At 40.6% G+C, this 12880-nt stretch overlaps 1 protein-coding gene across 3 annotated transcripts in view; it reads left to right on the forward strand.

Moving 5' to 3' along the window:
- Positions 1–5277: 5277 nt before the first annotated feature.
- PSD4 (pleckstrin and Sec7 domain containing 4) overlaps positions 5278–12880 on the forward strand; it is a 40012-nt gene continuing 32409 nt past the window's right edge. The window contains exons 1-3 of one of the 3 annotated variants that reach the window (XM_060187267.1): positions 5278–5634; positions 7886–8039; positions 8639–8708. The gene's annotated coding sequence lies outside the window, so the exon portion shown is untranslated. The remainder of the gene's footprint in view (positions 5635–7885; positions 8040–8638; positions 8709–12880) is intronic. The other 2 variants (XM_016189295.2, XM_060187268.1) reach the window with 2 other exon arrangements.

Here is a 12880-nt window from a genome sequence, read left to right on the forward strand (position 1 = left end):
TTGGTGCAATACACCACACCCAATCCATGTTTTACTTTGCGTTTTCCCTTTCTGTCCTTGTTTCTTAGGTTCTGCCTCAGAGTGACTTTATCCAGTGTTTATCTTTCTCATTTAGGGACAAAATGGATTGAACTAGAGGTGATTGTGCTTAGAAAAGTAAGTAAAGAGATGAAAGAGAACTGCTGAAACTGATACACATGAACTTTCAAGGAAAAAAAAAACAGAAACAAACATACTGCTTCTAAGACTTTGTGAGAACTATGATGGTTATCATTGGGAAATGGAATGGTAAGGACACAGAAGTTTGAAGGTATAGCACTATACAATCTAACAATCTTGTAACCCACTATTAATCATAAATAAGAATTAAATTAAAAGAAGAATTCCATGAGGAAATGAACTTGTATTTAAAAAAAATGATGAGAAAAATTTCCAGTTCATTCTACCTGTATAATAGTCTCTAAAACAAGAGAAGTAGATCTGAGCATTGTCTCTGTCTCTGTTATATTTTAGAATGTAATGAAAACATTTTCATTTTTGCAAAATTTTGGTTGATATTATTTGACTTTCTATTGTTTCAGGTAGGAAATCCTTGTTAGGTTTCACTATAAAGAGAAAAGAGAGAAAGAGAGAAAAGAAAAATCCTGGTGATGATGATATTTCTGCTTAAATTCCCTATCACCTGACTCATTATATCTATCTTTTTCTTTCATGTATTTATGATTTTCATTTTTAATTCTTTCTCCTCTGACTCAAATATCATATTTATTTGTTGGTACAATACAGCAATAAAAATGTATTTGATCTTTCTCTTAGTTTCTAACAGAGCTCCTAAGAACTTTTGTGATTTCTGAGTGATAGAAGCATCTTCTTAGGATATTTGGGTTTTTCCTCCATTTTCTGAAATATTTTTGCATTGATAAAAGTAGAAGGGGCATCTTTAAAAATAAAGATTTATTAAAAACAAATAAATATAATTAAAATAGATTTTTTAATATATTAACAAAAGAGAGGAAACCAGAGCATCACTCTAGCATATGCTAAAAACCAGTTCTTCACCCTGGTATATGCTATGCTGAGGATTGAAAGTGGGACCTCCTCATGCTCCTTTTAAAAAAACACTTATTTTAAAGGTATTTATGTAACCAAACTAGAAATTTTGTAAGCTGGAGCTAGATGATGGCACACTTGGCTGAGTGCACATGCTACAATGCACAAGGACCAGGGTTAGAACCCCCAGTCCCCACCTGCAGGGGAAAAGCTTATGCAAGTCTGTCAATCTACTTCCTGTCGAGCCTCCAGGGCTGCAAAAAGAATGTCTTTTTTTTTTAATCCTACAAAATTTCTTTAAAAAATTTTATTATCTTTATTTACTGGATAGAGATAGTCAGATATCGAGAGGAAAGAGAGTGATAGAAAAAGAGACAAAGAGACACCTGCACAACTGCTTACCACTTGCAAAGCTTTTCCCCTGCAGGTGGGGACTGGGGGTTCTAACCCTGGTCCTTGTGCATTGTAGCATGTGCACTCAACCAAGTGTGCCATCATCTAGCTCCAGCTTACAAAATTTCTAGTTTGGTTACATAAATACCTTTAAAATAAGTGTTTTTTTAAAAGGAGCAATTTTTTAAGTTATAAATAAAATGAGCATTAGATTTATACATGTATTAGAACTATCTTGCATTGAAAAAACTAGGGTATATAAGTTATAGTTGATTTTCAGGAGATTAATTTATAGATAATTATCATATACTATGTTAATACATTTACTATATAGTCTAGATGGAACATAATATATTTGTTATATATTGTTGCATGTGTGTATGATGAGCCAGAGACGACCCGAACTGCCCCTGCGGCTACAGACAGACTATGACCCACATAGTCAACGACTGCCACCTCTCCAGATTCAAAGGAGGTCTCGAAACTTTACATCAGGCTCAACCTGACGCTGTTGACTGGCTACGGAAGAAGGGCAAACGCTAGAAGAAGAAATGATGAATCAATAATAAAATAAATAATTGGCTTAAACATTCTGTTGCAGAAAGTAAAAATAGTCTAGATGGAACATAATATATTTGTTATATATTATTGCATGTGTGTATGATGAATCAATAATAAAATAAATAATTGGCTCAAACATTCTGTTGCAGAAAGTAAAAATAAATAGATCACACATTTCATGTCTAAATGAATTCACATTCTAGTGGGACTCTGCTGTTCTCCCTATAAATGGATTATTTTATTCATTTTTTTTACTTTATTCAACTTTTAAAGTCTGCACTTGCTCATGTAACTTAACTTCGGTCTGTAGAACAATACAGGGTAGAAAAAGAAAATTGTAAAAGCACCCTGTAAGAATGTCTTTTACTATTCATAGTATGCCCACTAAAATGACAGAATTAATGCTAGTAGATCTTCATTGGAAACGGCCACTGAGACTGGTTCCATGGGTAATCATTTAATTTAGAAGGTTTCAAATATCAGTTCCATGACTGGGGCAAGGGGGCTAAGATGAAGTGAACATGGACTGCAGATTCTTCATCACTGTTCAGTATTTACTCAATTGTGCCTGTATAGTAGAATCACAAGAAAAATTAGAAACCAACAGGGTTTGGAAGAATTCAGATTGGTGAATGTACCCATGCCAGGAAGGTGATACGCATAGTGAACATAAAACTCTGCACCCCTTCCCCACCTTGTCCTATATCTATTCCATGGAATCATTCTTGAGTTACAGTTGTTACCGAATCTGTAACAGCAATGTTCCCTCCTAAACTCTGTGAGCCATTTTCAAAAATCATCTGTGAGCCATTTTCAAAAATCATCAAACCTAAACAGTGGGCCCTAGGAATCTCAGACATACAGCCTGCATCAAAAGTTCCCACAATGAGTTGGAATTCTGATTAGGGGACAGAACAGGCAGAATCTAGTGGTATTATATAATTCGCCTGTGGGGTCTACACACAATTGAATTATTGGTATCATTGGGGTTTGCTTAATGTGAGGAAAAACCCACCATTTGCTATTAGAAGTATTGGGAGTATAGAGGGGCATATGATTCCTTTTTTTTTTTTTTTACATTTGTTTATTTACTTATGAAAGAGTAACAGAGCACTACTCTGGCACATGTGATACCAGGGATCTAACAAGACCTCATGCTTGCAAATCGTTTACTCTGTCCATAATACAACTTCTCAGGCCATCAGGTTTCATTTTTTTTAGCATGATTTCCCCCTTTAGTTGGTTTATTTTGACTCTGAGTCACATTTTCTGATTCTTTGTCTAATAATTTTTGTTGTGATGTATAACACTGTATATGATACGATGCTCTGGCTTTCATTACTTGCTTTTAAAAGAGTCAAGTTTTAAAACTTTTGGATGGATATCTTTTGATTTTGTTCCAAACCCTCAGGTATATTCTTTAGTCCTGGAAGGTGGTGTTCACCATTTTGATGAAAATACCAATCTGCTTACCACGTAGTCTGTGACAGTAGAACTTAAATCCCTAGTCTCCTAGTAGCAGGCTATGTACTAATCTGTTCAGCTCTTTCTTTTTCTTTTCTCTTCCAGGGTTATTTCTGGGCTCGGTGTCTGCATTACGAATCCACTGCTACTGGAGGCCACTTTTTCCATTTTGTTGCCCTGATGTTAGTGTTGCTGTTGCTATTGCTATTGTTGTTGGATAAGACAGCGAGAACTCAAGAGAGGAGGGGAAGACAGAGAGGGGGAGAGAAAGACATCTGCAGACCTGTTTCACTGCTTGTGAAGCAACCCCCCTGCAGGTGGGGAGCCTGAGGCTGGAACCAGGATCCTTAGGCTGGTTCTTGTGCTTCACACTATGTGCACTTAACTCACTACACTACCACCCAGCCCCCCTGTTCAGCTATTTTTTAAGGGTGGGGTGATGTAGGGGTATATGGATTCCTGTAGTGTGAGTTCAGATGCCAGTTATGGATTTGAAGTGAATTATATGTAGGTATTGTTCTGAGCCCCCTTCTTTTCCCTTAATGCTGGGCTACACTGCTCCAAGCTGACTTTTTTAGGTATAAAGACTAAGCTAACTTTTCAGGTACAAAGGTATATAGATGATAGATAGATAGATAGATAGATAGATAGATAGATAGATAGATAGAAAGAATATGGAGCAAAAATGCAGCACAGAAACTTCCTCCAGGGTGGGTTAAGTGGTTGAGGCCTGGCTGGAACCTGAGCCATCTGCATGCCAGTACTTCTCCTCTTTATAACTTCCTCCTTTTAGGGATTTTTCTCTCTCAAGTAGGACCCTTCCCTACCATCCTCCCAGCCAGGTTAACATATCACCCTGATACTTATCACCCAGCCAGGCTATTCATCATACTGCTTAGCTAGTGCCCCACTTCCATACTGTAGGTGCAAAATGGAGAATGAAATGAATCAATAAACTGACCTAGCCTTGGACAGGCCGTGATTTAGAGATTGGCTGTGTGAACTCTGCCAGGCTACTTAACCGTTCTATGCCTCGGTTTCATCATTATTTGGAAGGTTTCCAGCCTCATGATTGTTGTGAGGATTAAATGTGTTTAAACAGGTAGAGCAGAGTCTAACACCAAGTTAACACTCAGTACATACTTTGCTGCTGCTTATGGAGAACCTAGTTGGTTCCATTTTAGGCAGCATTGGATAAAGAGGTGGACTTCTGATCTATACAGGAACTAAAATCTCACTAGCCATTCTGGAGTATGGAATCATTAAACTCGGATTTTCACATAAGGTGCTTTATGGAGTTAAAAAAAAAAAAAAAGAAAGAAAGAAACCATATAGTGACACCGAGTTGAATGTTTAAAAAAAAAAAGTGCTTTTTGCTAATACCAACCAAAATCTGAGGATGTTTCTAAACATGCATTCGAGTTTCAAAACACAACTATTTGCCTCTAGCCGCCAATTTCCAAACCTGCTCGAGAAAGTTGCCGTAAGTCAGCAGTACAGATAGTTGCAATTCTAAATTCAAAACTATGCTATTTTCAGTTCTGCCCACGAAACAAACAGTAATCTTCACTCTGATTAAGAGCTGCATAGGTCTGGGAATGGCTTCAGTTTCCGGTTTCTGGGCAGGAGAAAGCAACTGGAGGGTTCTGAAGTGGCCACTCGCAGCTCAGCCCCAGCCCCGGGGGAGCACCGGACCTGCAGCACCGCTCCAGGCTGCGCAGGAGGCGCCCGCCCAGCCGCCACCCTGCCCGCGCCACTACGGTCGGACCAGTCTGGCGGCTTCGCCCCCCAACCCTCCCCTCCCCGCCCCGCCCTGCGCTGCGGGGCCCGGCCACCGCCTCCCTCCCGGAAACCCAGCGCAGCGCAAGAACCAGAGCCTGCCTGCCATCCCCGCCCCCCGCGCAGCAGGCGCCCGCAGCCCTCCCCGCTCGGGCCCTACCTGGGCACCGGGCCATGGGGCGCCTGGGCCGGCGGGAGGTCGGAGCATGAGCCTGGCGGGAATGGGTGAGGGCCAGGCTGGGGGTGCCATCGCTGCTGCCCTCGACGATCACTGTGCCGCCAGGGGTCGCGCTGAGCCGGTAATCACCTGCGCAGTGGCTTTGAGCTGGGTTCACTGAGGGCAGGGGGCCTGAACCGATGAGGACTGCAAGGAAAAGCAGAGAGGAGGTGAGTGGAGTCTCTATAGATCCAACCTACTTGGGTGGTGGGAACTAGGACAACTAGGAGACTCCGGGTTGTGCCCCACCTGGAGAGTCAACCCTGACCTGCAGAGCAGTGGCCCGACAAGCTCACCAGCTGCTTTGGGTGGATCTGACTCCAAATCCTGACAGAAAACATGAGGAACCTTTAAAGCCATCCCTACTCCGAGAACTGGGGCAAACTGCAAAATGTATGCCTAATCTCCACCGCCTTGTACCTTAGTGGTCCTGAAACCTACAGCCAGCCTGGACCTTCCTCCCTCCTCCTGATGGGCACTTGCTTATTGGGATTCCAGGGGGTCTGGCAGACTGCTCCCAGCAGTCTCCTGGGATAAAGCAAACAGCTCTCCCAACCCTCATGCAAGTATGTGTTGTCCCCACTCTTGGACCTTTTCTGGATGTATCTAGCCAGAAAGCATCCTAGAGGTTCCAGGGATGGTAATTACTATCAGCTCTGCTGAGAAAATCACATCCCTCTAGGGGCTTAAAATTGAAGCTAGCCGGTTATTGGACAATGGAATCAGGGGTGAGAGTTTTGCTAACTTCTTTCCAGGCTGCAAGATGAATTTTGCTGTCTTAGCACTCACCCAGCCCCCAGCTACACCCCCTCTTGTCCATTGCTTACCTAGGTCAGAAGGTTAGCATCAAAGCAAAGGACTGTACAAATCCAGTTCTACTTGCCCTTGAATCTCATTAGCCTAGCCATGCCTTGGACCCAGAGTTGATTGAATGTAATTAACAACTAATTGGATGTCTATGAGCCTCTCTACATAGGAAAAACACCAAGGTCGCATTCAGAGAGCAGATAGTACTGCATGATCATTATTTTCTTTTTGACATGCTATTTCCTTTATATGAAGAGTATGAAGAAGAGTTCATTCATTCATTCATTCATTCAGTATTTATCAAATACCAACTACCAATGTGGCATGTAGGCATTGGAAATACAACTGCTCTCATTCTGACTTGGAAGAGAGAAAAAGAATCAGATGAATCACATAATTTCACATTATTATATCATATATTTCATAATGTAAAAAATCACTATTTACATTATGATTACTACTGTACAACAAATTAGCAAAAAAAATGAAGTAGGATAATGTTGGGTATGACAGTGAAATGAAATTGGTTCTTAGCTAGAAAAAGTAGTAAACGCCCTTTCTAAATGAGGTAAGAAAAATGAGGATATAGGGTGGGATATCCTCTGTTACTGTGAAAAGGGATATATAGATTGCCTACGTGAGACTAGTGAGCGTTTGATGGAGAGTGGGTAACCTTAGTTTCTCTTTGAAGTCCTGAGAATATATATATATATTTTCTTTTTTTATTAGTGATTTAATAGTGACCTGCAAGACTATAAGATAATAGGGGTATAATTATACACTACTCCCACCAACAAAGTTCTGTGCCCCTCACACACACACCCCATGGTAACCACTGTAGGTTTCCTCAGATCATATTTATGGGTTGACTATATATATTCCTTTTTAAAGTTCATATGTTTCAATTTTCTATATTCCACTTCTGAGTGAAATCATCCCAGAGTTGTCCTTCCTTTTTCCTCTTTTCTCGCAGATAAGCAAAACAGCATCTGACTGCCTCAGGTGTTCTCCAGAATCTCTTCCCTCTTAATGATGGTGCAAAAACAAAGGTTCCATGTCAAAAAAGTTCCAGCTCCCAGTGGAGCTGGGTTTCAGAGCCCTCTGGTCATCATGCCCTAACACTTCCCCCTCTGGGAATATGGACCAAAATTATTTTGGGGGTGCAGAGGGAAGGGGTTCTGGCTTTTGTAATTGCTTCTCTGCTGCACATGGATTTGGTCAGTCAATCCAAAACTCCAGCCTGTCTGAGAGCATATTTCTTGATGGGACATGTCCTAAATTTAGGACAGACTTAAATGTCACTAGAAAGCATGCACTGTTAGCTTTTCATTTATTCATTAGACAAATATTTATTGAAGGTTCATATCATTCAGACCCTACTCCAGGTGTTAAGGATACATTAATGAACAAGACAAATCTTCATAGAGAGAATTTTCTAGTGGGAAGAAATAGGTAATAAACAAACATAACAGCAGTTTTTCATGTCATGTCAAATAAAAGTTATGAAGAAAAGAAAAGCAATTTAGGGGTTGGAAGGTTCTCTCTCTCTCTCTCACTCTCTTTCTCTCTCTCTCTCTCTCATTTAGAGTCTCTCTCTCTCTCACTCTCATTTAGAGGAGGTGGTGCTGTTTCTTTTCAGCACAGACCAGACCAAGGAGATGAAATTTGAGCAGAGATCTGATTGTAGTCAAGACAATCTGACAGTCTGGGGGAATAACATTCCAGGAAGAGTCAACAACAAGTGCAAAGGCCTAGGGGTATGGACAAGGTATGAATGTGCTAGAAATTCTGGGCACTGATGAACAGGAAGGAGGCCAAAGTGGCTTTAGGAGATGAAAGGTATTTCAGAAACTTTCATTAAAGGGAGACAGGGTAGGATTCAGCCTGTTGACTAAATTCAGCAGCTTCCAGGAAAGTAGGGGATAGTCACAGTTCAGTGGAGGAAGATTTATAAGCTCCCAAGCAAATGTAGTGTCAGATCTGGTGCTTTACACCAAGCAAGGATTAAGTGATCACCAAACACAGTGTCTATTAGTGGGAGAGGTATTACTTGCTTTCTTTTGCCTCCAGGGTTATCCCTGGGGCTCTGCGTGGGCACTACAAATCCATTGGTCTTGGCGGCCATTTTTCTTTGTTTTTTTTTTTACTTTATTGGAAAGGAAAGAGAGAAATTGAGAGAGTAAAAGGGAGATAAAGTGGGAAACAGAAAGAGAGACACCTACAGACCTGCTTCACTACTTGTGAAGCACCACCCTGTGCAGGTGGCAAGTGAACCCAGATCCTTGAGTGGGTCATTGCATTTTGTATTATGTGCATTTAACTGGGTGCATCACAACCCAGCCCCTCACTTGCTTTTCTTACTCCTAGGGTTCACCTAAACATCATGGGCCAACCTAAAAAGAGCTAAAGTGGAAGCAGGGACAGGAGAGGGAACCAGGTAAGGAACATGCCCTACCACATGTTGTGGCCCAGTTTCAAACCTCCACACCACATGGGAGTACTGTAACACTAGGGGATGTTCCAGTGATGTCATGTCTCTCCTTCTCTGTGTCTTTCTTTCCCTGTCTCTCTTTGTCTTGCTATATGAATGAAATAATCTAGGAGTAGTGAATTCATTCATGCACAAGGCTCAGGTCCACAAAAACAGTAAATAAAGTAGGAGACAGACTCTGAGCTTTTTTTTCTCCTTTTGTTGGAGTAACATTGATAGCATAACACTATATAGGTTTCAGGCATCATTGGAAACACAGGCATAATGTGAAGCATGAAAACATGCACCAACATATGTGTTTCCTTTTTTCTGGTTTATACCCTCACCCCTAGCACCTTTTCCTTTTCCTTTCCTGTAACTATGATTGGTCTTCATAGTTGATTATTTTCTATTTTATTTAGTTTTTATGTTTGTTTTCTCCATATACCGTGAGTGAATTTTCAGTGTTTCTTTTTCTTATTCTGACTTTTCACAAAGTGTAATACCCTTTAGATCAATCCATGTTGTTACAGGAGGTAGGGTTTCATTTTTAATTCTGAGACTTATTCCATTATATATATATATATATATATATATATATATATATATCATGTCTTTTTTAAAAATCTATTTGTCAGTTGATGAGCTCTTAAGTTGCTTTTGAATTTTTCAAATTAATAAAGATTTTGGTAATTGGTGATGGGAGAACAATCATTGCCTCCTGGGACAACTTCCATAATCTTTCATTCTTCAACTAATAAGGTGGTGTCATTTAACAGGCAAAAAAAAAAAAACAAAAAGGAGAGTATACAACAGTAGATTTTTTTGTTTTGTTTTGTTTTTTAAAAGAGAGAAATTGAGAGAGGAGGGGAAGACAGAAAGGAAGAGAGAAAGACACCTGCAGACCTGCTTCACCACTTGCAAAGCAACCCCCTGCAGGTGGGCAGCTGGGGGCTTGAACTGGGATCCTTATGCCGGCCCTTATGCTTTATGCCATGTGCACTTAACCCACTGCACTACCACCCAGCCCCCAATAGTCAATATTTACTGAGCATGTACTGTATGCTATGTTTTTCTTTGAGCACCTTACATACAATCCTCACAGCTAGCCTGTAAAGTTATTGAGTTGAAATCATATCTATTTTGAATTGTGTCTGATGCTTCAGCCTATTTCTTAGTACTTACTAGTCATCCTGAGACTGTTATTCACACAGGACTCTACCAACTTAGTGTCTTAACAATTTTTTCTTTTTCCCAATTTGATGAGTTAAAAACTGGCATCACATTGTTGATTTTTTTTAAAAATTGTTTTATTTATTAATGATGTTTGCTTATATATTCATGTAAATTATAGTATACTACAAGTGATGATATTCTTCCTTTTAAATCAGCTGCTACCTTATTCATTTATTTATGTTAATGCACTGCCTAAAATTGAACCCTTGCATGAAGGGCAAATGCTTTACTGCTAAATTCCTTCCCAAGTCCAGTTATTTATTTTTTTTAACTCTGGTACATATGCTTCCAGGAATTTAACTTGGGACCTCATGTCTGAGATTCCAATGTTTTATCTACTGCACTGCCTCCTGGACCACCAGTTAATTTTTTTTAATGTTCTCTTTTTCCAGGATCAATTATTATCTTTTTATGAGAGAGATACAAGTCTACTTCTTCTGTCTTTGTTGCTTCTGCATGATGCTGGGACTTGGATTCAGAACCTCCAGCATGTCTGGTGTTATACTCTACAACTAAGACACTTGCTTGACCTTCTGTTGTTATTGCTATTATTTTAAGATCAGAGTGCTGTGTGAGCCTCTGGTTTTTTTTAATTGCCGAATTGTGCTCTATAGTGAGAATTATGGGGATATCTTAATAGTTGATTCTCACTGGACTGGTCTAGAAAGGTTGTTTGGAGAAATGGGATTCTGGAGTGAACCTTGAAGGGTGATGAGGGTTTGAGAGATAGAAAGGAGAGTGGATATGAGTACAGAACTGACCGAGATCACAGCAGAAGGGCATATCAGTCTCTATAACATTACCAGGACATTCAAAGAAACCCCATAGTTCATTGGGCTATACTTCAGGATGCTTGTGTGGGGTGCTAAGAGATATTGTGGGGTAGGGGCTCAGATGCCTGTGTTGGGTATTTCCAAAGGACAATAGACAAGAGTCAGTGGGGTGGGGGGTGAAGATCAGTCAGTAAAGATTTTCTTTTCTTTTTTTCTGTTTTTCTTTCTTTTGTCCTTTCTCTTTTCCTTTCTTTTTTTTTTTTTTGTAAAGCTTTCTTTCACTTTCTTCTCTTTCTTTTGTCCTTCCTCTCATTCCTTTTTTTTTTTTTTTGTAAAAGCTTTCTTTTGTTTCTCTCTTCTCTCTCTCTCTCTTCCTTTCTTTATGCCCCTGGGGCCTCACTGCTCCAGGCCAACTTTTTCATATAGAGAAAGAGAGAGACAGAGACATCACAACACTGAAACTTTCCCCAGTGTGGTGGGGTCTGTGCTGGAACCTGGGTCTTTGACATGATAAAACAGGCACCTACCCAGGAGACCTATCTCACCAGCCCCAGTAAAGATTTTCAAGAACAGGAGTGGTTTCTGGGAGGAGAATTGGCTATGAACCAGAGAGACAGAAGATTGCTGTGGTTACCTAGAGGAGAAGGATACTGCCTATGTGTGGAGGAAGTGGTGGGACTGGCGATACCTGAGGCATGAGGAGTCATGGCTGGTGTCAAAGCTGCTAACTTGAGAAATAGGACATATATGGCGCCATAGACACATCCCACAGGGTCTGGCTTGACCTCACAGCTGGCTGGAGGTTGTCTGTTGGCAGTTAGGACTTTTAGGGTAGAGAGGGGTTTGTGAACCTTCAGTGGGAGACAAGCACATGGGAGATAAAAGCAGGTTACTCTAAGAAAGAGAGAGAGAGGGAGAGCTGGAATAGAGCCCAGGGCAGGTATGCAGAAAAAAAGCAGGTTACAGACCAGTCCAGCCACAGAGACACAAGTGCACTTTTGAACCCTGCCTTTTGCAGGCTGGGCAGCCTCAGTAAAGCATCCTGAGTGGGGGTTTAAACAAGAACATGGAAGCCCAGGAGATTGTACATAGGCTAGAGTGCCAGACTTGCAAGCAGAAGTCCTGAGCTTGATTCCTGTCATCTCATGTACCTGAGTAAAGCTCTGGGTTCTTCTCCTCTCTCATAAATAAATATTTTTTTAATGAAAAAAAGAACATCAAAGGAGAGATCCCTACTTCCTGGTGTCTCTCTGGGTACCACCTTGCAAGAAGCACCGGAGTGCTGAGGCCTATAAGAGGGAAGTGGCCTCCTGAAGCACAGGTGTCTGGGTTCTCTTCCTACATAATGAGATGAAGGCTCCCCAAACTTTTTCTGCTGGAATCTACCAAGCAAACTGCTCCCACTCTTCCTGATGGTGACTGTTGCTAGAGCTTGAATTGGTTCCTGCTGGCACAGAGAGGGCACTGGAAGCTCAGGGCTCTGTTACTGTGGGCAGAAATAAATGGGCATAATCACAAGGATATTGCCCTTCTGGTGGCCCTACCTGCAGGAAATACTAAGTTCAGAATTTTGTCTTCCTCCTTCCCTTTGTCAAAAAAAAAAAAAAAAAAACATACCTGTTCTCTGTAGCAGACACTTTCCTGCTAACCTTAAACCTGAATTCCTAGTTAGCAATTAGAGGCCAATGAAAGGTAACTAGTATTGTAAAGAAGATTTTCAGTTGTTTTTCTAAATGCTTAAAAGTTCAGATAAATCTGTATCTAATCATTTGCGTATCTTTGTTATGATTTTTGAGTAAAGATATTCTCTCCCATTATTTTTTAAGATTTTAAAATAATTTATTTATTTATGGAAGAGGGAGGGCCAGAACATCAGATAAGGAAACTATGAGAAGACTTTTTTCTTTTCTTTTCTTTTTTTTTCTTTTGTCCAGCTTCAACTGTCTTCATCTTCAAGTCATCTTTAGGGCTGGAGAGCTAGCTTATTAGGTAGTGTGCCTGTGTTGTCATATGCACATCCCAGGTTTAGCCCCAGCACCACCAGTGCCACATGGCACTATGGCATTAGAGGAAGTTTCAGTGCTGTGCTAACTCTCCCTCCCTACGTTTAGTAGAAAAAAAAATGTCTTG

The sequence above is a fragment of the Erinaceus europaeus genome, chromosome 3 (genome assembly GCF_950295315.1).
Source record: "Erinaceus europaeus chromosome 3, mEriEur2.1, whole genome shotgun sequence".
Lineage (NCBI taxonomy): Eukaryota > Metazoa > Chordata > Mammalia > Eulipotyphla > Erinaceidae > Erinaceus > Erinaceus europaeus.